Source organism: Haemaphysalis longicornis, unplaced genomic scaffold (assembly GCF_048455015.1).
Source record: "Haemaphysalis longicornis isolate Haplotype H1 unplaced genomic scaffold, Haemaphysalis longicornis Haplotype H1 scaffold_9, whole genome shotgun sequence".
NCBI classification, from domain to species: Eukaryota; Metazoa; Arthropoda; class Arachnida; order Ixodida; family Ixodidae; genus Haemaphysalis; species Haemaphysalis longicornis.
The window spans coordinates 159,309,609-159,337,511 of NW_027526460.1; the positions used below are offsets into that span (position 1 = coordinate 159,309,609).

The 27,903-nt window shown below is 48.6% G+C and overlaps 1 pseudogene; it reads left to right on the top strand.

Annotated features, from left to right (window-relative positions):
• Positions 1 to 11,675: 11,675 nt before the first annotated feature.
• On the top strand, positions 11,676 to 18,799 carry LOC144153519 (uncharacterized; annotated as a pseudogene).
• Positions 18,800 to 27,903: the final 9,104 nt, after the last annotated feature.

Sequence of the window (27,903 nt, forward strand, 5' to 3'; positions counted from 1 at the left end):
TGTTTGTCAAATCAGAGATTCAATCAGGGCTAGAAGTAAATCAGAGGGCCGTAGGTCGATTGACATTAGGAGCACACAGTAAAGAAACAAGTGAGGCAGTGCAGAGAAACGTAGGATGGACCTCCTTTGAAGTGAGAGAAGCACAGAGCACAATATGTCTGGAAGAACGACTTAGAAATATTGATGACTAGAGAAGGGCGGCCAAAGTGTTACGGTATCTCTACATGAAAAGCGTGGACACACAGTGGATGAAAACAACCAGAATGCTACCGACAGAGTATATGAAATCTGGATGTGCAGGGGAAACTACCAAGGCAATAAAAATGAAGTAAAAGAATCGGAGACAACGACCTGGAAAAACAGGATGGACGTGAAGAATTCCTAAGGTTGCTGCAATGTGTTGCTGCAATTTGCAGGAACGGGGAGCCGGAGATTACAAGGAAAAAATGCTTCGATAATACCAAAGGGAGTACATTACTTCTGAAGCCCGGGAGGGTTGTTTGCGGACAAAAACCGTTATTCCCGAGCCGTACAGGACGAAGATTGCGGCCGGGAGCCAAAAATCATGTGACATATTGTAACGGAGTGCAAAGGTATCCGTCCAGTCCTCAGTGAGGGAGCCATCCAGCTTCCGGAAGCACTTCGCTTTAAGGTTAACGGAAAAGGGAATTGGACAGCAGTAGAGGTTAGTAAAAGAAGGTTAGGGTGTTGGTGGGAAAAGAGCACAGAACAATCTGGGAAGACATGCGAACAAAGAAGTCAGGCTAGAACAAAAAATTCATACAGTTATTTCTCTTTTTTTTTATTTTTTGGCGAGGTCAATGTACAGTGGCGTTACGACTAAGGCCGCTGAATCAACGCCATTCGGTTACAAAGGGGAAGCCCCCAGTCATCATCATCATCAGTTCCGCTTGTGTACGTGCGGCCCGTCGTGGCTTCCATACGGTCTGTGAAGTTCCGTGTTTACAGATACCGTAAACATAGCGGGATTGCACGCGATTTTCGAAGTATAATAATTGTGCATCTAAGTCTCGTGCAAATGTATTTGTATATATTTGTACAAATGTATTGTTGCTGTGGTGCGCTGACAACAGCCTCACACTGTGATGTACTCAGGGTTCGGTGGTGGGAACCACGAGACGAGCACACGGAGTCAATGACGACAGAGGCCACAACACGAAGGGGAAACGTAGGAGCGATGTATTATGCGGCAAAAACAGCTCAAATGGGTCATGGGCAAAACGGGAAGAAACCAAAACGTTACAAACGCGGCAAACACAAATGAGAAAGGAGAAAAACAACAAGCGGGATTCAGTCCTGCACCTCCTAACAGTCCCGCGCAAGTCCCAGTTCAGCGAGGGTAGCGAACGCCCAACATACGCGTGCAATTTGGACTGGGCTCACATGGATTGTCGCAGTCACACTAGCCGAGGGTCGCAGACGTGCTGGTCCCGTTCGGCTGGCCCCACGTCACTCGAACCACACGTGGCCCGATCCGGTGGCGCAGCCCAGCAGGAACATGAGGCGGCCCGGCGCGGTAGCACGGACCTCTCGCCCGGAGGCCCAAGAGAGGCAGGCAGGGGCGGCGGCTCCGACGGGTGGCCCTCTCGAACCGATGGCGGCCCCGCCTGATTGGCGACCAGACTCCCCGGCGCGAGGCACGGGTGCCCGGTGTAGTAGCGGGTACGAGCGACCGGCGCTACGGCACGGCCCCCGTAATGCGGCGTTCACTGGCGACGTCCCGGCGCGGTAGCACGGGCGCCGTCGGGTGGGTGTAGATCACGTTCGGTGCTGTCCAAGCACACACCGAGCTTATGCCGTCCGATGGTGGTCCCCGTCGCGTTCCATCCACTCACGCGCTCCCGCACCGGGGGATTATTGTCCTCTAATTGCAAGCATACCCCTTCGGGGATTGGCGGCACCATTACACACACGTAACTGCGGCTGTGATAGACTTCTACACTCTTTTTTTAATTTCATGCTTATGAGGGAATATTCAGCACACTTATAAATTGACATTCGGCTACTCTCTTTACGGAAAAACGTTTAAGATATCAGTGAGCATAATTACTTCGTAAGTTTACGTTACGTAAACGTAGACGGCATTATGCAGTGAAATGCCTTCTTGAAAAAGTAGTAAAAAAACGACTCGGAACATTTACATTACAAAGATTAAAATGGTCCTCGAGAAAGTGGTCATTATTTGGTTGATTAATTGTTGGCCACCGAGAACTCGTGAAAGGAAATTTAGTTGGCAGAACAGCTGCTTGATTCGCAAAACGCAAGGGGTCGCGACCTATTGAGGTGGAGGGCCGAGTTGCATAAATGCGACACAGCTGAGGGCCGCACGGCAAATCGGGGGGTGGGGCTTTGCAGACAAAGAGAAAAAAATCACCCAGTTTACAAAACTACTTGACAATATTCTCGCTAAATGTGAAGATGGGGAAGCAATCAATTTTCTCTCGCCTCTCACCCGGGCCATTCGAGGTCAAAACTGGCGCGCCGGCCTTCAGATAAGAGTTAGGGACAGGGGGAGAGGCGTACGGTTCTGAAGATCAGGCCGCATGCGGCCCGAGAGCCGCAGGTGGCCGACCCCTGGCACAACGGAACGCAGCAGTGCAGCATCGTCGACAACAAGTGGGACGACGCGCTGCAGTTTTTAAAAAAAGCATTGTAAAAAAAGTGGTGTAAAGGTGTTGTCAAGAAAGTGAAATAACTGACCACGCATGATTCATATAAAGCAGTGCACGCGTGTTGCAATTGCAATTTCTAGGCCCGGCGCGTCCCGGGAGACATGACCCGAGCCCCAAGAATTTATAAAATATGACCCTGGTCTGGCCCGAGCTTGAAACAATGAAATAAAATAAGCCTGAGCCCGCGAGTCTGTTTTTATCTTAGCCCTAGACGGAAACGTGAGCCCGAAAAAAAATTGCGGTATTCAACCGAGAAACCTAAGCATACTGCAAGTATATGGGTTTAAATTTTTATTAAACGTGGACTGAGCTTTGAACAACCAAAATTTCCCGAAGTAAAGCATCTATTTTCAGGAATCTGGGTGAATGTGCTTCACTTGCGAAGGGCAGTCTTCGAATTAAAGGCACACCGGGGATCATTTAAAGGATTTTGAGAAAAGGAAATAATCTTCTTTATTTACACATTTCTTGAACAGATATTCCACCTTTCATTGATCCATTCAATTCGTTTCACAGGAAAACTCTCCTTGAATTCGCTTTTGTGGTAAAAAAAAGTTCTCCTCTTTAATTGTTCAGATAAACCTGTCTTGCTTGCATGATGTATCCCGCCGTGCTGAAGTTCCGTTCGCTTTTGTTTTCATTCGCTTTTCTTGTGTTCACGTAACCTAAAGGGTCTATGGGCAAACTTTTTGTTATCAACAATTTAAAATTTGCGGCACGCGACTGCGGGGCCTCAGGAAGTGCGGGCCGGCGCGGGCCAGCTCGCGATGGCGTGACCACAAAACAAAATTTGTTCAAGCTCGAGCCCGGCCTCAGCCCGACAAAACGCGTGCTACATCGTCCTAACCCGGCATGCGGTATGAGCCGGGCTCGGGCTTTCGGCGGTTCCGGGCCAGCGCAGTTCCTTAGCTCAATGCGACCATGCTGCGACCTGAGGATCAAACGCCGCGCTGTGGCTTGCAGTGGCAATCCGGCAAACTGAAAGGAAACAGACAAGCAAAAACAAATTGCGCTCGCTGGGGAGCGGCGGAATGCGCAGGTCGTACAAAAAAATAAGGAGCGCGCGCGAAATTCAAAAGGGCAGACAAAAAAAAATGTGAAAGTGCGAATGCACGAGTTGAATTTGCGCGGTTCGGTAATGTTCGCGAAAGAGAGATCACACACACACACAAAACTACAAAGAAAGAAAGATGCATTTATTCACAGACACCTATTTGTGTTGTCGTTGTACTTGATTGCTAGAGCGGATCTCAGCTTTGAAATGTCGTGTCAGTACTCCTTTAAGCGGGTGCATTGGCCCTTCTCACGCCCGATTCCTGGCCAATCCCCCACGTGGGTATGTGCCATGTCAGCGGCCAGGCAGCGCGCGCCCATCTCCCACCGTTGCTAAGGAAGACGAGGAGCGCGCGCACCCGCAGCTGTTGCTATGCGGAGTACGACGGCGGACGATTCAGGCTCGCTTAAGAAGTGCATTCGCACTTAAAACATACCCCTCGCGAGGGGCACGATCAAATGGAGAGCATTTCCGCGGGGGGCGCGCCTGCAAGTCGTATGGATTACGTATTGGTTGTTGTTGTTGTAATTGTTGTCTTCCAGCGTAGACATTGTCCATGAAGTCGATGGTGAAACGTGAAACGTGCCGTGAACCCCCTGCAGCGGCTATGACGCAACGTGGAGCGGCTATGACGCAACGTGGCGCGGCTATGACGCAACACAATCCACTTTAATCCAATCCAAATCCAAACCAATCCAATCCAAGCCAAGCCAAGCCAATCCAAGCCAATCCAATCGAATCCAATCCAATGCCCCTCGCGAGAGAGTGTTATAGCGCCGAAATCGCGCCACCACACGAACGCGAGATGTTGACGTCACGATCACGCCACAGATGTTAGCGAGCGGAGCGCGCGCGAACGACATATGTCGTTTAAGCGCGAACCGACCGCGGCGAGAGAGCGCGATGCGAGCGCCCCCACCTGTTCTTGCGCACGAACCGACTGTTGCTCAGCGCGAACCCAACGCGGCGAGAGAGGGTGTTGCGCACGTCCCCACCTGTTGTGCGCCCGAACTGAACGCGGCGAGAGAGGGCGTTGCGAGCGGATAGAAGGCGAGGGGGACGCGGGGGAGAGGGCGCACCTTTGGCCGACGGTTGAATGAGTCAAGGATATAAGGCCTGTTCGTAACCTTCCATTCTGCGTCGGCTTTGTGGCGCAGTGGGTTGAGCACCATGTACCTTGCGTTCCGCCCGCAGAGTCGTGGGGTCTGGGGCCGGTAAGTATTATTTTTTTATATAGTGTAGGGGGAGCGATGCGGACCACGACTACGGACGTCAACGCGGGTGACATCGTGAGTTACTGAAATGCTCTGCATTTAATATTCGCCGCTAGGCCCACCACTGGAGATGCCGGCGCTGCGATCGTTTTGACGTCACTTGTAGGATCACCGTTCCTATCTTGCTGCACAGTTGGCTTGCAGCGCGTGACACTTCGCTTAGGAAGCGCGTTGTAAAAGTATTTTCGTGTTAATTTCCGTCGTTAGAAGTCAATTCTCAGTGCGGCGAGCGCAGTTTGACCTCATGGGGACTTTATAACCATACCAACTGGGGTACATTATCAGCAAACCACTTGAGCGTGGTGGGGAATGACGTATGCGACCGAAGCGTAAGCTGCGGCGCGCTTCCCCGATCACCAATGTACACTACGACGATCGCCGAGTCAAGTTTCTAGATTTCCCTTGTTTGCAACAAATGCATAAAGCAGGAAATTATGAAGCGTTTACTGCTCGCAGGAACGCTTTGCACACGTCTTCTCTCTTGAACGTGCCAAATCGGTCGCTGGTGACGGAAACACGCTAATTAGCGTCGACGTCCCTTGTCAGCGCAGGTATGCCGCGTCTACAACCCGATCATGACAGTGGGCAAGTCACTGGTAAGGGGAAGAGTGTAGAGGGAAACGAGGGGGAGTGAAAGTGGGGCAGAGAGAGAGAGAGGAATAGAGAAACAGTAGACGGAGGGGAACGGGGAAGTGTAGGAAGGGGCGAATAAGAGTGGACGGGGAGAGATGAGGTGAAGGTAGAATAGTGGAGAGGAGAATGGCGAATGTAGGAGGGGGGACGAAGAGGGAGTTGAATAGCGTGAACGGTTGGGAGCATTTCCTTCTGACTCCCCGTCCCCATCCCCGCCCTCTTCTCCTTTCCTTTCCCTTCTCCCCCGCCATCTTACTTTCCTTCCTCCCCTCCCTCATCTACTTCTCACAAATCACTTACCCACTAATCCTACTTTGTCATAAACCCAGTAGTGCGCAGTCTCACCGACAAAGTTTTTGGCATTTTCGCGTTAAGATAGCCCAAGGTGGGCTGCCGTCTTTAAAAATGGCGTATACAATGGCACAGGTCAAGCTCACCACATGATTCATGATTGGAGAATCACAACAATTTACTGGGTAAATTATGCAGACAGTGGTGGTCATCCCACTGCTCGCCAAAGACATTAGTCCCTTCCTCTTGCGGAAAGGAGTCACAACCCCTCAAGGGGGACATTTCCGCGCCTTTTCCCATTTCTGAGAAGTGGATTGGCGAGGAGGATTCTAACAGCTCTGCTGCAAGCACTACCAGATACCCTCCTCCTCACCCCCCCCCCCCCCCCGGCACGGCAGTCAGGAGCAGGTGGCACGACCTTCTTATCTTCGATAGGAGAGGTGGAGAGACTATATTGATGGGCGGGATGAGCGTCACTGCATTATCACGATTTGCCCATTGACTGGCCGCCATACTGCAATCGCTGGATTTGATGAGAGCCCAGTGCGCATCATTTATTTTATTTTCCCAAGCGTTTAAAACGGGCTTCTGAAATAATTTTTGAATTCATTTTCTTCGCATCAGACAATCACCCACCAAAATGTATCGGACAGTATTCGCTGTTACAGATGTAACCTTCAAAAGCGGAAATGCTGTACTGAAGCCGTAGAACTTGCAAGAATGGCGACAAAGTTAGGTTGCGAAATTATCCCATCCTCTAAAGGAAACATGAGCGTTTTGTTGGCCTTTCGGCCCTCGTCGTGACGAAGCGCCCCAAGCAGCAGAGGCCGATTGCCAATGATAGGAAAACCCATGGGTCCCCATTGGCTGAATTCCCTGCAATCGGCCACTCATCGGTAACTTGGCTGAAAGAATGATTGAGCGCCACGAAAACGGCGACCGGAAGTAACGTCACACGGAAAGCGCGTTGGAGGCCGAGCTTCAACAGACGGATAAAAGCGCATTTTGGCCTTGCGCTTGCCGAGCCAGTGGCGGCGACGGTTGGAGCGGTGAACAGGCCACAACACAGCAAAAAGTAGTTACCTAAAGAGCCACAGCTCCGTGCCACGAAAAAAAGCGTACTCAGATTAAAGTACAGCCTATTCAAAATAGCGTGCGAGATAGTGTTACACGTTCTGGTTGCTGGATACATATGGGTCCCGTGAATAGGGAACCTCCCCGTCTGGTGCCTGCGCGCACCATCGAATTTTCGAGCTCAGTAAAGTTGATTCTCTCTCTCTTCTCTGGGATGGGTCATTTGTGTGTCCTAACGCAACGGTGTCCGTCGGACTACTTGAGCGTTGTGCCTTTGCGCATTCTTTTTCTCGGCGGCTCGGCTGGCGGGCGGTCGCGTCGCGTCGCTCCGACGTCTCCGTCTCTTTTGTGGCGTTGAAACCGCCGTAGTACTCCTGTACAGTCGCGTGCCATTTGAAGGTAATCGCGCGAGTGTCGACCGACCACAACGATAACGCCCTCGCGCGGCTTGTTTTACAGTGCCTGGTTCCTAGTTTACGCATTCTCCTCTCCCTCAGTCGCTGTTTATTCAAGTGTCCGTCACGCCTGCTTCAAAACCAGTTCCTCTTTTTTATCGCGCACGCAGCGATGACATCCCCTTTGTCGTATCTTACAGTAGTCCTCGAAAAGGTGTGCACAAACACATTGTAGGGAAATACTGGGCATTTTTAACAACAGGAGCTATCGCTGCTCACGACCGCACAAAATCACCACAAAGCGGAACGGGTGGTTTACTAGCCGCGGGAGTGATGACTGCTTGAAGAAACACCGACGGAGGGTGAGGATAAGGCATAAACTAGGTTCCAGGCGCACCGAGAAATGCCGCGCGGGGGCGTTATCGTCCTCATCGGTCGAAGCTCGCGCGATTACCTTGAAATCGCACGCGACTGTACGTGTCTGTGATGTGCGTTTTGGTTAAGGTGGAGGAGTTTGAAGTATACCTCACTGCTGGAATAACATGGTTTGCCTGCTGCGGCCGTCCGCTGAAAACGTGAGTCACCATTTCATTTTTCCTTCCGCGGTACGAGAGAGCTCGCGCTCGTTCCCGCCAAAACTTCAGCAGTCGTTTATAGCAATTGGCGCGTGTGAGTGCTCCTCTGTGTTGGTTCTTGCGAAGAATTAAGTCGTCACATACATGTGCTTCCATTTCTGGGACGGCACTTCTAGGTATCCTCTTTCCGGCTTTGTCTTTTCCGAACAAGCGACCGTGCACCCACTGCAGGTTCACGACGTTCAGCATGCGTTGAAGCAAGACTCGTGTGCAGTATAACAGTTACGTATTTTTTAAGCTGGCTTCTAAAACTCGAGCAATAATTCAGCTTTCGTTTAATTATTTTCTTGAGCAACGTAAAGATATTGTCGAGCGACAAGGTAATTACACTGCCGCTGGGCTTCGTCGGTTTCGCTCGCATCTGGCGCGTCCGACGAGGCCGAAGTGAGCGAAGGCGACAGCAACGCTTTAACCAGTTTAATACCGAATCAGTTAGGTTTGTAGTGTCGCTTTAATGGTCGCTTTATTTGGTTGCCGCTTAACCATTTAGCGCATTAAAAGGTCACAAGGCTTTTCATCTAACTCCAAGTTGGCAATAATGTCTGCAAAAAAAAAGGGGGGGGGGGAGTTTGTGCGTTCCGAACCCATTGTGTAGTGCGTTGCCTTGTAGTCTGATTCCGCGTTGTTAGAAAACAAAACTTACGCTAGTGAAACGTTTACGGCACGATATTTCAGTAGCGATTAATTAATTATGTGACTGCTTACTCAATAAAAGTGCTTTGCGGTCATGGGGGTCAGCACGCCTAATAGCGTCGTCAATTATCTGAGGTGGGTATTTCTGCGTAACTAAAGCGCTTCGAAGCTGGGAACAATTGGCACTAAAATCTGATCGTTCGGAACAAATTCTTTTAAATCGGAGAGCCTGACTATGTGATATGCTAGTTTTGCAGTGCTTCACATGGTAACTATTGAAACGAAGGTATTGTTGCTTATCAGTTGGCTTTCTGTAGACCTTTGTAGTTAGTTGACCATCATGAATAGTCAATGTTACGTCGAGGAAGTTGATAGTTTGTCCCGAGTAGGTATGGGAAAAAGAAATAAACGGATGGGCGGTACTAAAATCATGAATAAACGATAAAAGTTGGGCTTTCCCGTGCTGCCAAATCATAAAAATATCATCAATGTACCGCTTGTAGTAGGTCGGTCGTAGGGAAGGGCTTGCCAGAAATTCATTTCCAAGTACGCCCACAAAAATGTTTGCGTAGGTGGGGACGATGGGTGTACCCATCGAGGTGCCATTAATTTGGAGGTAATGAACCCCATTGAATTCAAAGTTGTTTAACTCTAGGACTAGTTTTAGAAGCGTTCCCAAAGTGGAGCTGTCCATTGATTTATCGCACACCGATTCATTATAGGAGTGGAGTACTGCGCTTATTCCACCTGCATGCGGGATGTTCGTGTATAAAGATGCCACATCTAATGTAACCAGAAGCGAACCAGGGGGTACAGAAAAGTCGACAATATAGGACAGGAAGTGGTTGGTATCCTTAATACAAGACGGAAGACAAGGCGAGATTTGGCTAATTAGTGAATCTACAAATTGGGAGATTAGTTCGGTAACTGTACCTATGCCGGAAACGATTGGCCTACCGGGGTTTCCTGCCTTATGAATTTTGGAAGCAGGTATAAAGGACCTGCAATAGGGCTCAATGGAACGAGGGCATGCAATGCAGAAGCTGGTATTTATTGTTGGTCGATAAGGTCAGTTATTGCACTTGTAATGCCCAGTTTAAAATTTTCAGTTGTGTCTCCGTCAAGTCGTCTGTAAAACGTGCTGTCATCAAGCTGCCTCAAAACTTCACCAACATAATCCACTTTGTTTAGTAACACAACTGCACCGACTTTATCTGCTGGCTTAATTACGATGTCGTTGCATGACTTAAAGCGCTCCAAAGCCACTTTTTCATTTGGTGAAAGGTTTACCTTCTTAAACGAAGCCTTTGTGTGATACATTTCTAGAACATCTCGTTGAACGGCAGTTATATATAAGTCTAGACATTTATCTCTTTGGGTAGGTGGGGTCAAATGCGTCTGAGATGGAAGAATGCTAGTAGTAGAATTGTCAGAATTTTTGTCAAGAAAAAATTCACGCAACCACAGGTTTCTGGCAAAAGTATCTGAATCCTTCATGACTTCATATTCGCTGTAACCACACTTTGATGGACAAAAATTGAGCCCTCGCGACAACAATGAAACTCCGTCATTAGAAAGATTGTAAGAAGATAGGTTTACGACTTTACAAGATGCTTGCAATGCATCGGTCGATGTAGCATTTCTTGAGTGCGGGGGACTTTCGGCGGCAGACTTTTTGGGACAAGCATAGAGCACAATTACTTTGTCTCTCAAGAGTTTCTTGCGTTTTACCTCCTGTATATCTGTCGATTTTTTTCGTTCGAATTCGGCCAGCTGTACAGATTCATAATCAGTGATTTCATGACAGGAAATAAGTTGGCTTTCTTGGTTACGAATAGATGTGAGCAAGGATTCGTAGTGCCGAATGATGATGCGAACCCGGTTAAAAGAAGCATTTGAGAGCACCTCATTCCACATAGCAATGCTAGAAACTGACAAGTTTTCTGTGGCAGGCTTTAACAAAATTCGGAGGCCCCTAGGTACCACCCTGACCCTAAATAAGTTTTCAACGTAGAAATGTGAAGTTCGAAACGGATGCGCTTTTCTACCACTTTGCGAATTCTCAAAAATGTCCTAGAGACAAGATAGTTCGAACAGTCTTTACCTTGGTGTGCAGTTCGTAGTCACTTTGTCTTCGATTTTTTAGGCCCGTCGGTGTGCTGAGCACGTAGGTTGTAGCGGGTGGCTCGACTGGAGGGTGCACAAGTAGTCGAAGCACTGACAGTTTGGCACGGGGTAGTCAGCGGCTGTTGTGGATGAAGTGAAGAAAAGCCGTCGTTCGTAGACTGTAGTACCACATGAGCTGTTTCATTGGGTGGGTGAATGGGTGACTGGCTGGTTGATGCTTGAGGGGTGGGGTTGTTACACGTCGAGAATGCGTTCACTGCCATTGGAGCAGGGTGCAGTTGATCTTTCGAAGTTAAATTTGTAGTAGTCTCTATAGGTGTGCATTGGTCGCTTGATTGTTGGCAAGGCAACGAACCGCTCCCAGTAGAACACTTTGGCGGAAAACAAGCATTGCTTGTACGGTTAAGAGCACGAACACCAGCTATTTCTTCCCCTTGGCCTACATGCGTTAAGGGTCCGTGTGTCGGGCGACAGCTGGTCCGTGGTGAGCTTGTAAAAGATGCGTTTGCTTTGATTTGGTTAGCCAAACCACAAAGACCAGACTTTTTTTGCGAAGAGGGACAGTCCAATGGGAGCGAGGTGGCCAGGTCCCGGCGTAACGAGAGCAGCCCAGCGAACGGATTGCCTTCGCTGACAGAATTTTTTTTCACAGAGGTTGAGGGGTCACTGGGTATGGAAGTGCACCAAGATGAAGCGGTGTCGCTGAGTCTGGGGATGAAAAGCTGCCTGAGGTGACATGGTAAAACTGCCGTTCCCTCAAAACTGAGGTGAAGGCCGTCAGCAGCCAAAACGCGGTTTGCAGGGAAGTTGTAGAAACCGTGGTCTAGGAAGTACACAAGCCAGGAGTGATGGCAATAATCCCGAACATGGGTGATGAGCTGGTGGGCCTTGAGGTTAAAGTTCCGAATGAAGGACTGATTGTAGCTGTGCCGACGGCGATTGGTAGACCTCGGCAGGACCAAGCTGACGTATAACCTCTTGATTGTGGGATGTTCTTTTGAAATGACGCCGAAAGGCTCCGAAGGCTGTCAAAGGCAGCGCGGGGTGTGCAGAAGGCCGGGTCGTTTGTTCCAGCGTGGATGACGAGAGTTGTTTCTGTAGATGGAACCAAGTCTAGTAAGTTTGCCATATCCTTGATAAGGGCGCCAGACTGCGATACAAACGCTGGTGTGCCCGACATATTGGCATCAAAATGCTGGAAGACGTATTTGGTGTGGGAGTCGCCCAAAACTGCTACGGAGACCGTGGTGTTTGGGCACATCCAGGTAACCCTTTTCGACGTGGTCGCCCGGGCGTCCATTGTGCGCATAATTGCAAGAATAAATCTTTCTTCGACACCGCCAAATATCAAGAAAAAGAAAGATACACGTCGAAAGAGGAATAGTATAACGTTTCGGCCGAGGGACCGGCCTTCGTCAGAATAACAGTGGCAGTTGTTGAAAATTTTAAATTGGCCGCAGCCGACGTGTCGCGGGTCTGCCACCGCTGTCTCCTACGATACCTCAAGGTGGGAACACTGTGCCGGCCCCAACGCCTGGCTGGTATCCCCCGCGAGAGCCCCGAATGTTCACTGGGAACGCCGATGAAGACGTTGAGGAATGGCTGACCCACTATCGGCGAGTGAGCCGGTACAACCGCTGAAATACCGCTGCACAACTCTCGAACGTCGTGTTCTCGCTAGATGAGACTGCCCTGACCTGGTTTGAGAACAACGAAAGCAAGCTCACAACCTGGGACCGTTTCGTCGAAGAAATTTCATCCCGCTTTGGCGACTCCGTCGGAAAGAAGAGGCAGGCTGAATAGACGTTGCTCCATCGTGCTTAAGTCCCAGGTGAGACATGCATTACCTACATTGAACAGATGCTAAAGCTCTGCAGACTCGTCGACCCGCAAATGTCTGATGATCCCCGCACGGGGCACCTTGAGCAATCTTGGTGACGGTACTGGCGATACCGCGGACCCCGAGCCCCCAAACATAAGCTGGATCCAACCGTGGCGATGTGTTTATAGGTGGAGGGTTAGAAACACACGAACGGTGCCCGTCGGAGCCCAGGTCAAGCTCCGGCGGATGGGCTCCCTGTCTGTTCACCAGGCCGGGAGCTCCGGGACCTCTTTGGCTACCAGGGTAAGGTCAAAGAAGAAAGTACCCCCGTCTCCCTGCTTTTATACTATGCTTTATGGTATTGACTAAAACCCCCCCAACCATGATCGGTCCCTGAAAAGGGGCCGCACCGAAGTATCCTTTCCTCTGTTGCCGTCGTTAACTTTTCCTGAACCGGACCATTTTTCTCGATTTCTTGTGATGGAATCCCTCAATCCAACCCACCCTCTTGCATCTCAGTCAGTCTTCTTGATCGCCAAGTATCTTGAAGCCATAGTAGGAAAATCGTATAAATGCAAAAAACAAAGGTCTGGCGAACTCTTAATTGAAATAAATGACAAGCAGCAGTCTGCAAAGCTTCTAGCTCAGACTAGACTGGCTGATCTTGACATCCGGGTCACACCCCATCGGAGCCTCAACAGCTCGCAGGGTGTGATATCCGAGACAGACCTCCTGAACAAAACCGATGCGGATCTCCTTGCCGGCTTGAAGGATCAGGGCGTCACTGCCGTGAGACGCATCGCTATCCGTAGAGACGACAAGGAGATTCCCACCAAGCACATCATCTTGACCTTTGACCGCGCAGTTCTCCCACAACATATATATGCAGGTTTTATCCGGTGCTCAATACGTCCGTACATCCCGAACCCGCGGCGCTGTTTTAAGTGCCAGCGGTTCGGGCACGGTACGAACTCTTGCCGTGGCCGAACGACGTGTGCGAAATGCGCGGCGCACGATCATCCTAGTGACAACTGCCAATCCGATACCCTCACTTGTGTAAACTGCGGGGGACCGCATGCAGCGTACTCCCGCAAGTGCGAAAAGTTCCAACTCGAAAAAAAGATAATCAACATCAAGGTAACCGAGACCATCACCTTCCCGGCGGCGAGAAAGAGGTTCGCCTCTTTCCCTCTGGGCAGGTACGCTGACGCGGCTCACCGGGGGGCGGAGCGGCGTCTGGTGTCCACAGGGACCCAGTTCAGCAAGTCTGACCTGGTCCCGCCCCCGCCTCCCGCTGGGTTGCCTCACGCAGCCCAACCCGGCACCACGCCGCTTGCTGAGGCAGCAGCGGTTGTTGCGCAAACCACTCCTGTCGGGACCGGTGCCGCTCCCGCCTCTGTCTCCCCGTCCTCCAGTGCGTTGGAGGGTACCGAGGTGATGGACACCACGGGCCCCGCACCGGCTCCCACCGCCACCGTACCGCCCATGCCACCTCTGGCACCCCGGACGCCCTCGGCGGTGGCGTCTCAAACGAAGGGCTCCCGAGGGGGGGCCAAGTCCGGGGGGCCCGGTCCGTCGGGCACCCCTCGGACATCCGACGATGAGATGGATGTCGGGCCGTTCCTGCCTGCAACGCAGCGCAAGGAGCGGCCACCGACCTCCAAGCCTACAGACAGGCCCAAAAAGCCCAATCCGAGAGTAACAGCCCTGAAAGACGACACATGAACACACACGAACACACACACTCCAGTCATTCTTAAATTTAAATAATGGGAACAGAAAACATCATTCAATGGAACTGCAGAGGCCTCCTTAAAAATCTTGACGATGTGTATGAGATTCTGCATGCCAGTCAGTCTAAACAAACAAATTTCTTAAATAGGTACATGGTATTCAGAAAGGACAGGGTTGGCTGCACCCACTCTTCAGGAGGTGTGGCCATTATCCCCCGGAAATCATTAGCATGCCACGCTCTCTCTTTAAACACTGTCCTCGAGGCTGTAGCGATCCGTACCATAATATTTAATAGGTTGATAACGGTATGCTCCATCTACATTCCTCCTGATCATGCACTTCTGAGCTCTGATTTCGAGGCGCTGGTCGACCAGCTGCCCGTAACCATACATACTAACAGGCGACCTTAATGCGCACAACTCTCTTTGGGGCTCCTCCAGAACGGATGCCCGAGGTCGCCTGATAGAGAAGTTTCTTACATCCCCCGGAGCATGCCTCTTCAACAAAAAACAGCCTACATACCATAACTTAGGACACAATACATACTCTCATCTTGACTTGGCGATTGGTTCCGCAGTTCTCTTTCCATGTCTTGAGTGGGGTGTGGGCACGGACCCATATGGTAGTGACCATTTCCCCACTTCATTAACGTATATAGGTATAGGCCCGAGCAGTCCATCTTCCCATAAAAGGTTTAATGAATCACAAGCAAACTGGAGCACATTCACACAAACATCTCAACTACACACATCCATAAAACACCTACACGTGGAGGAAGCCGCCCAACTCGTCACGGCGCACATCCTCGACGCCGCCGAAAAGTCCATTCCCCAGGCCTCCAGTGGGTCCCGCAGCCCAAGGAGGCCCTGGTGGAACGAGGACTGCAGGCGGGCGCGAGAGGCCCAGAACAAGGCGTGGGGTGTCCTTCGCCGGTACCGCACGTCAGATAACCTCATTTCTTTTAAACGGGCCAAGGCTTTTGGGAGGCGAGTACGCCGTGAGGCGAAAAGGGAGAGTTGGCGCACCTTCCTCACTTCCATCAATTCGTACACACACACACACAAAGTCTGGACACGTATACGAAAACTAAAAGGACAACAGACACACAGCCTGCCCCTGGTTAGTACAACAGGGGACACACTGGAAGACCAGGCTAACACACTCGCACAACACTTCCAACACGTGTCCAGCTGAGCACACTACACTAATACTTTCATGCAACACAAAACATCTTCAGAAAAGAACTCCTTACGAGACAAGAACAAGTCGAATTCTGCTTACAACTCTGAATTCACACTTCATGAGCTGAAGGTTGCTCTTGCCACTTGTAAGCCTTCAGCTCCAGGGGCAGACATTATTACATACACCATGATACAACACCTACACGCAGACACTCTTGAGACACTCCTACACCTCTACAACAGAATATGGCTTTCGGGGCAGCTTCCAAGGTCTTGGAAGGAGGCCATAGTTGTGGCCTTTCTGAAGGAGGGGAAGGACCCTTCCTCTCCCGCAAGTTATCGTCCCATCGCCCTGACAAGCTGCCTGTGTAAGCTCCTCGAGAAGATGATAAACCGTAGGCTCGTGTACTTTCTGGAGTACAACGGTCTACTCGAGGGCTGCCACGCAGGCTTCAGGGTGGGGCGATCTACCAATGATCAACTTGTTGCACTGGAATCCTACATAAAAGATGCATTTGTCCATAACCAGTTCTGCCTTCCGGTATTTTTTGATAATGAAAAAGCTTATGATACAGCCTGGCGCTATGGCATCCTCAGGGACCTTAAGTCATTTGGTGTATCCGGCAACATGTTGAACACTCTTTGTAGTTATTTGGCTGAACGAACCTTTCGCGTGAGGGTTGGCAGTGCACTTTCCAATGTATATTTGCAGGAAAATGGTGTGCCGCAAGGTGGAGTTCTAAGCTGCACGTTGTTTATAGTTAAGATGAACTCCCTCCGAAAGGCATTGCCGCCGACCATTTCCTGTTCCATCTATGTAGACGATGTGCAAATATCTTTTAAATCCTGTAACCTGTCAATATGCGAACGTCAAGTACAGCTCGGTGTTAAGAAACTTGCTGGCTGGGCGGACCTTAACGGGTTTAAACTAAACCCGGCCAAAAGTACTTGTGTTGTGTTTTCCCGCAAGCGTGGGATTAACGCGGACCCTGAGATTACACTTAACCGGGCACCTATTCCTGTTAAAAGGGAGCACAAGTTTTTAGGTGTCATATTTGATAACAAGCTCACGTTTCTACCTCACGTCAAAACACTTAAACATAAATGCCTCAAAACACTAAACATTCTCAAGGTCCTCTCCCAACAATCCTATGGGGCAAACAAAGAACTACTTCTCCGGGTCTTTACCGCCTTAGTCGGGTCTCGATTAGACTACGGCAGTGTCGTGTATGGATCGGCATCGAAAACAACCCTAAAAAGTCTTGATCCAGTACTCCACTTGGGTCTGCGCCTTGCGTCGGGTGCCTTCCGCACTAGCCCGGCCCACAGTCTATATGTTGAATGTAATAAGTGGTGCCTTGAGTACCAACGAACGTATGTGGACTTTCTCTACGCTTTTAAAATTTCATCTTTGAATAACCATCCCTTTAAACCTGTTTTTAATGATACCTCCACATCGCCACTGTTTGTAAATCGCCCGTCTGTCCCTTTGCCGTTCTCACTTAGAGTGAGACAGGAAGCTTCAAATTTCGATATCTCCTTTTTAGACATTTACACATCTTCTTTTGCTGACGTCTTACCACCCTGGCCGCTTCAACCTGTGTGTTGTGACTTGTCCTTCGTGAAAATTGATAAAAGCAGGGTACCACAAACTGCTATTTTACAGCACTTCTTGTCTCTGCAGTCTAAGTATGAATGTGCAGAGTTTTACAGTGACACATCAAAAACTGCCCTTACTGTGTCGTGTGCGGCGCACGGACCCGATTTTAGAGTCTCTAAGACCCTGAACTCTAAGACCAGCATTTTTACGGCGGAAGCCCATGGAGTTTTGCTTGTTTTAAATCACATAGTGCAACATGAAATACCCAAGTCTATCATTTTCACAGATTCACTGAGTGTTGTACATGCATTGTCATCCAACAAGTCTTCTAAAAACCATGTTCTTAATGTAGTGTCTAAAACCATTATGTCAGCGTATGCATTAAATCTCAAGGCAATCATGTGTTGGGTCCCAGGCCACTCTGGGATTGCGGGAAATGAGACCGCTGATCAGATGGCCGCTGCTGCTGCACATACAAATACACCGGACATAGCAGCAGTACCCTATACTGACCTCAAGCCACACATCAGACAACACCTTCGCGAAACATGGCAAGCACTCTGGAATCAACAGACAGACAACAAACTACACATAATAAAGCCACTCTTGGGACCATACACGACTGACACACACAACAGACACACTGAAGTTGCCCTTGCTAGGTTACGGATATAACACTCATATAACACACTCCCACCTGCTCATAGGGTCTCCAAGACCTCTGTGCAGCAGGTGTGGAGAGGCCCTAACCGTGATCCACATCATCATACAATGTAAGGCACTCGACATTACACGACGCAAACACTTCCCACAACTACACACACGACATATTCCACCACACCCGTCATACTTCTTAGGAGACGATGCCATGTTTTCTGTTCAGCGCACCTTTAAGTTCTTATCAGAAGTTCACTTTTTACAACTCATCTCATACCACTCATAGTTTTACCCCTGGTCCTATACACCAGCCAACTTATTTATCTTTTAACCACTCTTGTTCTTCACCCTGGCCCTTTACACCAAGTGTGCTCATAGTCTTTTAACTGATTTTAGTTCGTGTTATCTCCTCATCAAATAACTTTGTGTTTGGCGCTCTTTGCCCATGTCGGCCTTGCGCCAATAAAATCAAATCATCATCATCAAATGTCTGAGGATGATAAAGTGGGTCACTTATTAAAGGGGATCGCTGAAGACATGTACAACTTTTTAATAGGGCGTGAAAAGTTGGAATCGGCGTCAGATGTTGTCCAGCACTGTCGCACCTTCGAGGCGTTGAAGAAGCGTCGTATTACGCCAAAGTTCGGTCGCTTGGCTAATGTAACCACTGTGGCAAGCGTTGATGTGACCCCACCACCGGACTTCGCTGAAACTATCCGGCGCATCGCCTGCGAGGAGTTGCTGCGACACCAAGAGCCTCGGCGCTATACTGACAGCTTGCACGTTCACGAAAGTTACGTGCTGCAAGATGTACAGGCCAAGAGCCTCTCGCCTTCGAGTGCTCAGTTCCGTGATCCGAGCCATACGCCTCGCAATGAAAGCCCGCAGCGCCTCGACAATTGGGATTCACCACGCTGCAGTTACGATGTCCAGAAGTTCACTTTGGCGCCCTCAACGTCCGACTTACGACCAGCGTCCTCAGCGCCCGGCTTATGATCACCGTTTTGGTGGCGTCTACGAGAGATCCTTCCCTTTCCGTGAGCGTGACCTTCCCGTCTGCTACAACTGTGGGTTTGAGGGCGACATTTCTCGCTACTGCCGCCGTCGCCGCCAAGCGCCACGGTACCAGCAAACTCCCATGTGGAACCGCCCGAACGCTCGAAATGCCCGCTACGACACTCGCCTGCCAACAGCTTTGTTCTCCGAGGCACCACCGCGCCGCGATTCACCGGCTTCTGACCGCAGCTTAACCCCACCCGCTTCACGACAGCGGCGTTCACCATCACCCCGGCGTCGGTCACAAACTAGCCAGCGCGGCCAATGGAGGTGAGGCCGCGGCACAACTGTCACGTGAAATGCCTCTTACCGGACAGCCTAACTGGAAACTACCTTCGCCTGTATCAGTGCTAAAAAACACAGTGGAAGTATTAGTCGATGGCACCCGAACGATGGCTCTGATCGATACGGGCGCAACAGTGTCGGCAATGAGTTCTGCGTTTAAATCCCGTCTTGGCCGCAAAGTAATGTTTCGCTGGGACAAAATGGTAACATTTCAAGTGTTGCTGGTGAGTCCCTATGCCCACTTGGAATCTGCTCAGTTACTGTTTCGTTTGGCGGCCACACATTCAGGGCGGAGTGTGCAGTATTGCCGCGGTCAACTCACGATGTGATTTTAGGTCTAGACTTCTTGAAGCAGTGTGGTGCCACAGTTGACTGTCGTAATGGGGAGATATATGTGGACGGGACCGCCCTATCTGCCTTTGTAGAAGATTCTTGTCCCGATACCACCCGCGCACTCTGCGTGTTGAGCGACACCATCATGCCGGTGCGGTCAGCCGCATTCGTGTCAGTCCTTTGCACGGGAACTGATCTGTATAAATTTGAAGCTTTGCTGGAGCCGATGCCCCTAAACTGTGCAAAAAAATGTATTGGTGCCTCGATCGGTTGTTACGGTAAACAGGGGACAAACCTCTGTGTGGACTATCAAGTTTTCGGCCGAACCCACTCTACTTCCAAGCGGGCTGAAACTTGCCGAAGCGATCGAATATGTTTCAACTTCAGTAGGAGTTTTGTCCGAAGCCATAAATCCGTCCACTGCACTTTGCCCGGTGGACCCTACCAAATTGCAAAGTATGATCGATGAATCCCTTGAACCAGAAAAACGCCGTGCGTTGGTTGCCGTGCTTGCACAATACTCACGCGTATTTGACATCGGGCGAACACATCGATGCTTGTCAATACCGCCCACACGGACCCACCATTCAATACATACTGGGGAAGCCCAGCCCATGCGACAAAAGCCGTACCGCGTTTCACCATCCGAGCGCCAGATTATCAACGAACAAGTACGAGACATGTTGAAGAATGGCGTGATTCAAGAGTCTTCAAGTCCCTGGGCAGCTCCGGTGATATTGGTGAGAAAGAAAGACGGGTCATGGTGCTTCTGTGTTGACTATCGGCGCCTCAACGAAATTACTAAAAAAGACGCCTACCCACTTCCCCGCATAGATGATGCAACAGATTGTCTTCATTCGGCTTCGTACCTCTCTTCAGTTGACTTGTGATGAGGCTACTGGCAAATTCCCGTAAACACCGACCATAAAGAAAAAACAGCGTTTATCACACCCGATGGACTATTTGAATTTAATGTTATGCCCTTTGGGCTCTGTAACGCCCCTGCTACGTTTGAGCGTTTCATGGATACGGTACTTCGGGGCCTCAAGTGGGAAGTGTGCATGTGCTACCTCGACGATATCGTCATTTTTGGTCGCACATTTCGTGAACACAATACGCACTTGGCCACTGTTTTGGACTGTTTAGAAAAGGCTGGCCTCATCTTGAACTAAAAAAATGTCGATTCGGAGAGCTGCAAACTCTTGTCTTAGGCCTCGTAGTCGACAAACATGGCGTCAGACCGGATCCACACAAGATACGAGCCGTTAGCTGCTTTAAAGAACCCACCTCTGCGAAGAAACTTCGGAGCTTCTTGGGACTTTGCTCCTATTTTCGACGTTTTATCCCTGGCTTTGCTGACATAGCCCATCCTCTGACATGTCTTCTGCGGAAAAACGTTCCATTCAAATGGAGTACCGACTGTGCCGTCGCTTTTCGTCACTTGAAACATCTTCTGGCGTCTGGACCGATTTTCCGCCATTTCGGTGTCCAGGCGCCTACTGAAGTTCACACCGATGGCAGTGGGGTTGGAGTTGGGGCTGTGCTTGTTGATGGTGAGCATGTTATTGCTTACGCCAGCCGCACTCTTAGCAAGTCGGAGAGCAATTATACTGTCACGGAGCAAGAGTGTCTGGCAGTAATTTTTGCCACACAGCGATTTCGCTCCTATCTCTATGGGCATCCTTTTACCATTATCACAGACCACCACTCACTCTGCTGGCTCGTCAACCTTAGTGATCGTCAACCTTCGTGTGCGGCTGGCACGCTGGGCTCTCCGTCTGCAGGAGCATGATTTCACCGTATCATACAAAAGTGGCCGCAAGCTTGCCGACGCTGACTGCCTCTCCCGGCTGCCACTGGAGTCAGTGGCCTCTGACGAAGACAACTTTGACCAGTATCTCGCCTCCATTTCGACATCTTTCCCTGAGCCGGCTGTTTTCAAAAGGGAGCATTGCAACGACAAAACTTTGGACTAGCTTTTCGCTTTAGCCGATGAATCGAAGCCTACTAGCCGTTTCTGCGTGCGAAACGAAATACTTTACAAGTAGAACTATTCGGCTGTCGGACCTCGTCTCCTACTTGTGCCAGAAAGCCTCCGTACCGCTGTTCTAAGTTTTGCGCATGACGACGTCACATCGGGCCACATGGGGCTCGCGCGCACTCTGCACCGCGCTCAACAGCGGTTTTACTGGCCGAACATGCGCACGACTATTGAGCGCTATGTCGCCACTTGTACCCAATGCCAGCGGTAAAAAAATCCAACAACTGCTCCAGCAGGGCGACTCCACCCTGTTCACCCGCCAAGTCGTCCTTTCCAACAAGTTGGGATTGACTTGTTAGGGCCTTTCCCCCGCTCGTCGCATGGACATCGCTGGATCATTGTATGTGTGGATTACCTCTCTCGCTAGGCTGATACGGCTGCTCTACCGTCTGCCACTGCTAAAGAGATCGCCGTCGTTTTGCTTCGCTACATTTTGTTACGCCATGGAGCACCCCAAGTTATAATCAGTGACCGTGGACGTCAGTTTACTGCAAATGTCGTTGAAGAGTTGCTTCGCCTTTGTTCCGTCCAATTTCGCCATGCTACGCCGTACCACCCTCAAACAAATGGACTGACAGAACGTACCAACCGCACTTTAGCGAGCATGTTATCTATGTATGTCAGCTCCGACCACAACAACTGAAACGATCTGCTCCCATTTATCACATACGCGTACAATACTGGGAGGCACGAAACAACTGGCTACAGCCCCTTCTTCGTCTTTTATGCCCGGCAGCCCGGTAGCTGTCTCGACACGATTTTCCCTTTCTTCAACCATGTGGACCCTTCCTTAGATAGGACACTCTGCCTTGCCGAAGAAGAACGGCGGCTTGCCCGCCTGCGAATCCTGGCCTCCCAGAAGCGCTCTAAGCAGCGTTACGACAGTCGTCGGCGTTATGTAACATACACACCGGGTGATTTAGTGCGGCTTTGGACACCGCTGCGTAAGGGCGGCTTGTGTGAGAAGTTTTTGCCTCATTACGTGGGTCCGTTTGTTGTGCTACAACGTCTCAGCGATGTCACATACGTCGTCTCGCGATTGACTTCGACTGGCCGACAGAGCAAAAGAACGCAAGTAGTCCATGTTGCCCGGCTCAAACGTTGTGAAGAACGCTCCACAAGCTGACTCGATCTGGGGGCTTCGTCTGCGACGGGGGAAATGTTACGCACACCATAAGTGCCGTATATTCCACGATGCGTTTATGACATTTCAACGGTGAACCATCTCAGCAAGCTGATTGGTAGAAGAGGAGAACGAGGTTGCACTCCGGCTTGGCACCATCATTCACGCACCACTCTACCATCTACGCTCGTCCTACACCGTCCGACCTCATTGTAAATAAACCCATCTCGTAACATATATATATATATATATATATATATATATATATATATATATATATATATATATATATATATATATATATATATATATATATATATATATATATATATATATATATAAAGGGAGCAGTAGAGCTTAACATAAATACCCGATAAAGTGGTGGGAAAACAGCCCCGCCGGTAGCGTAGTGGTCATCGCACCAGACCGGTATTCTAAAGCTCTTGGGCTCGGTTACCACCCGGCGAGCATTTTTTTCACCTCTTTCTTTCTTACTCAAAAAATTCTTTATCTGTTTCTATGACCTACCGCCTTCCCCCCTTTGCTTTTCGAGGTTTTCTTGACTGCCAACCCTTATTCGGTATTAATTCACCGAGCCCCTCGTTTCCTATTTCTAAGACGCTATATATATATATGTATATGTATATATATAAATAAATATATATATATATATATATATATATATATATATATATATATATATATATATATATATATATATATAAGAAAGAAAAACACGCGCCCAGAGTGGGGTCCGAACCCACGCCTTTCGATTAGATCTCGAATGCCTTGCCAATTCGGCTATCTGGGCGACTGTGTTCTCCTTCACTTTCTGGGGTATTTATACTTACTACAACTGTATCTAACGCTTGATGGTGGTAGCCAGCGCCACTCAGACTTCACGGGGAGAAGGGGACCTTCTTTTCAACCCCCGGGGCGTGACGCGAACGTCTACAGCCTGTCATAAGCGGGCAACTGGCGGGAAACCCTCTTATGGTACCTTGGCATCAAGGCTGCCCGAACCGAGGCCCTCGCTAAGCTTTCGCACGATTATAGGGTTTGGAAATGAGGGGCTCGTTAGAAAATAGAAAGGCGTTGTAGACTGCCGGCATTTCTTTCTGTATATATATATATATATATATACAGAAACATAGGTCGGCAGTCTACAACGCCAAAGGAGGCATAGGGGTGTGGTTAGGCTCTATTTGTTACTACGGTTAATGAAGTTAAGATTTTTTTAAATATAAGGAAGAAAGAAAGAAAGAAAAACACGCGCCCAGAGTGGGGACCGAACCCACGCCTTTCGATATATATATATATACATATATATATATATATATATATATATATATATATATATATATATATACATATATATATATATATATACATATATATATGTATATATATATATATATATATATATATATATATATATATATATATATATATATATATATATATATATATATATATATATATATATATATATAGATAGATATATATATATATATATATATATATATAGAACTGCAGTTAAACTATCTAAAATAAGTGCTCATAAATGACTTCAGCATAATGGCATGTTTAATACAAACGTGTCCAGCAACGCACGCCGACGCAGTGGCTGGAGTGTAGCTTCGCCGTTCTCTTGCGGTTACTCGCCCTCTCCTGCGTAGCCGGGCGTAAAGTTGTTTCTCTCTTGCCGCGGAACGACTCGGACGCTCGCGCGATGCGTGATTTCGCGTCCGTGTGGTTAGGGCTTTAAATTCACAGTACGGCGGACCCCAGATGGTGAGCCGTGCTTTGCACACCTGCGCACTTATGCGTGCACTTTCCTGAAACACTGCCGGTCTGCATCGTTGTTACGAATACATGGTGCACCACTAGCTTGCCTTCTTCTTCTATCGTGGCTTATTGACGAAATGCAGCTAGCGTCGGCAGCGTGAAATCTGTTCTGTGATTCCGAAAATAGGGGCCGTAGAATAAAGCGGTCGGGCGAACTGAGCGATCGTTCTGTTTCCTTATTTCCTCTCACTTCTTGAAATTACGCTTTGGCTTCACCTATTCCAAGTTCGAACTTTACAGGGGTCGGCAACTTTTTGAGCTGAAGGGGTGAGTTGCAGGAAGCCGACACGGTGGACAACCAAACGGCAAATCGGGATAAGGGGTGTGGGGGTGTGAGGAGGAGCTTGGCCGGCCAAGGGAGATAAGTAAGCGAATTGGTAATAATACTTCTCATTAATTAAACATATTCTGTCCAAGTGAGGATGGGAAACACGGCCAACTGGAAGCGACCAATTCTTTGTTCTTGTCTCCCGTCTAACGCCATTTAAGGTCAGAACTGGCGTATCGGCCTTAAGTGACTGGGTGAGGGGGGGGGGGGTTCTGACAGCGTGCTGGGGGCCGCATAGTACTGCCCCGCGGCCCGGAGGTCGCGTCCCTTGCACTAGAAGGTCACGAACACATTCATGGACGATCGTATGTAAATATTTGGCCCGCGCTACGTGTATGTGGCTATAGTATGTTATGTACATTTCTTTTGAAGTGATGTACAATATGTCACGTTCCCTGATTCCTCTCCCCTAGACACCAAAATTCGCTAAAGCGTAACATGGCGTCTTTGCATCCCTTGTACATAAAATTCAAGTTTTATGCGGCGTACGGGGCCAACATGAAAGAGCACAAGTAAAAGAAAGCAACATTACAAATAATAGGAAAACAAAAAATAAGCAGTTTCGTAATAACAGAAAGCGCGAAACAGCTGCTGTTACAGACTTTTTTCCCGCAGTGATCGCCAGAATAAAAAGCGCGCCGCTTTCCCTGTTACTCACATATTTCATCAAAAAAATCTAAACTTAAAAAATAATGGCACAATTGAGTTAAACCACTTATTACAGTTGCAGAACATGAACTACAAGAAGGGATTCCTTGATTCAGAAGAATTGGTTTAGTGCACAGAAGGTCCGCAATTCCTTGTTCGGTGTCATTTCGATGTTATTGTTGTTTCTGTGGAAAAAATTTAGCATTTCCGGAAGTTTTTGCTAGAAGATTTCGGTTCCGTAATTTGTTCGGGAAACGTATTTTTCCCCAAATTTCATCAGTTCTTGAGTGATGCGGATTTATATTTGTAGTTAGGGAGGACAGTTGGGAGAGAAAATGTCTGTTTTCGTTAATTTCTTTTTTGTAACTCACAGCTAAGCGATATGTAATCAAGTGGCGTATTTTCATAACGTTATGTGGCAGAGAGTTAGCCGGATAGATGATGTGATGATATATTAGATATAATTCTTAAAATTGTTTTTGTAAGGCATAGATTGTGTAGATTTTATACGGTTGTATTGCCCCACACAAGATGGAAATAGTTAATACAGGAGTACAATAACGAGCTATAACGGAATATTTTAACTTCAGTGGGTAATGGGGATTTGTAAAAAAAAGTTAATCTAACTATTTTTGGTAGTGTTCATTTTATATGCCTAATATGCTCGTCCCAAATTATTATTTCTGTGAAGTTGACCTCGAGTATTCTATACGAAGTGATTATCTCTATCACTGATTTTATGTAGTGAATGGTAACAAAAGTAGATTCAGTCCTATTTTTTGGGCGAAATAGAATAGCTTTATTCCAATTTGTGTTCACTTTGCTTCATTCACTTGCTTCATTTACTTAGTTCGGCCAGGGCGTTGTTTGCTCTTGTAGTGAGCCTTAAAGGTTATGCATCAGAAAAGAGTAATGTGGTGTCGCCGGCATTTATTATGAATTTCATGGTTTTATCTATAGTAACGATGTCGTAAAGTATAAGTTCACGAGTCAGGGGCCGAGAAGACTGTCTTGCGGAACGCCAGATAATAAAGGTTTAACTTCAAATGAATGACCATAATGGCTAACCTATTGACGATGACTTTCGGTCGACAAGATTTGAGCTAAGCTAATCCAGCACTACGAAAATCATACAACTCGAATTGCTTCATTATTAGGGCTAATTCTATAGGGTTTTGCCTAAAGCTAAATTGAGCCGGGCTTAGTGTTATATTTATCGGAAAAGCTTTGTATTCTAGAAACAATTACTTGTCGAGTGCGTTCGAGAAAAACGAGTCTGCAGTTTCCCATATCGTTTTTGCTCCCCTTTTTGTGTATGACTGAAAGTTTTGTGATTTGCATTTGCTTTGTAAACACTCCTCCTTATAACCATGAGCTAAATATATGCGTTAGAACTGATATTAGGTCTGTGATGCAAACGTGCATATCTAAGCAGCGGACGTGTGATATGGTGTTCGTTTCCTGTTGTTTATTGGCGCCTAATTTGTTTATTTGACGCTATTGCGTCCCCTTCTAGTGGCTAGTATAGATGTGCCCTCCACTTCGTAAATTGCGTGGCGCAGGATACTGCGGGATCATTCAGTTCGCGAAAATATGAAACAATTTCTACTCGTTATCAATGCGGCGCCGTGCTGGCGGTGTGAGCTTTGCCGGCGGCGCTGCTCGTATACACTTGCATGCCCCCACAGAAGCAACCTTTTGCAGTTACCTAAGGCTATAGGAGACCGCAATGTTCCCCTCCAATTAGGTCCAGCGGGGCATAGCGGTCACTGCATTGAGGAACGCCCTTGTAAGGTCCTGGCAGCATCAGATACAGGAGATTTTTGTCTCGCAGGTCGGGAGACTGTTCCAGGCGGGCTTCCTTGCATCGATGCTATGCCGCTTGGCGGGAAAGCTTTGAAAAGAACATGAGAACCACGAAGGAGCCATCCAGTTGGATAGCGGAAAAAAAGCACAGGCAGAAGGTTGCCATCATCCCATACCTACATGGAATATCGCATCGGGGTAAATAAAAATGCGGAGCGTGCCGGTGTGCGCGTGGTCTTCAGCGCTCCCAACAAACTCGGAGCTATGTGCTGCATAGTTAACCGATGTGGACCTAGGCCTGCTCTCTGCACCAAGAAGCATGCCACTATGTTTGTGGAGTGTACAAAAAATGTTCTGTATGAAGTTCCCGTGAAGTGCGGCCGTGTATACGTAGGACAGACGTGGCGCTGCCTCAACGACCGTTTGCGGGAGCATGCGGTGATGCTGAAAAAAGAACAGGAAGCAATCTGATGCTTAACGGTAAGACGAAATGCAAGCCAAGGGGCTGCATGCCTGGGATAAGACCGGAGTGCTACAGTCATGCCCCAAAAAAGAACGGGAAATATTCGAGGCCTACGTCATAAAAACGATGGGGGACCGAAGTGTCACAAAGCCTTCGGGTGATCTTCCTT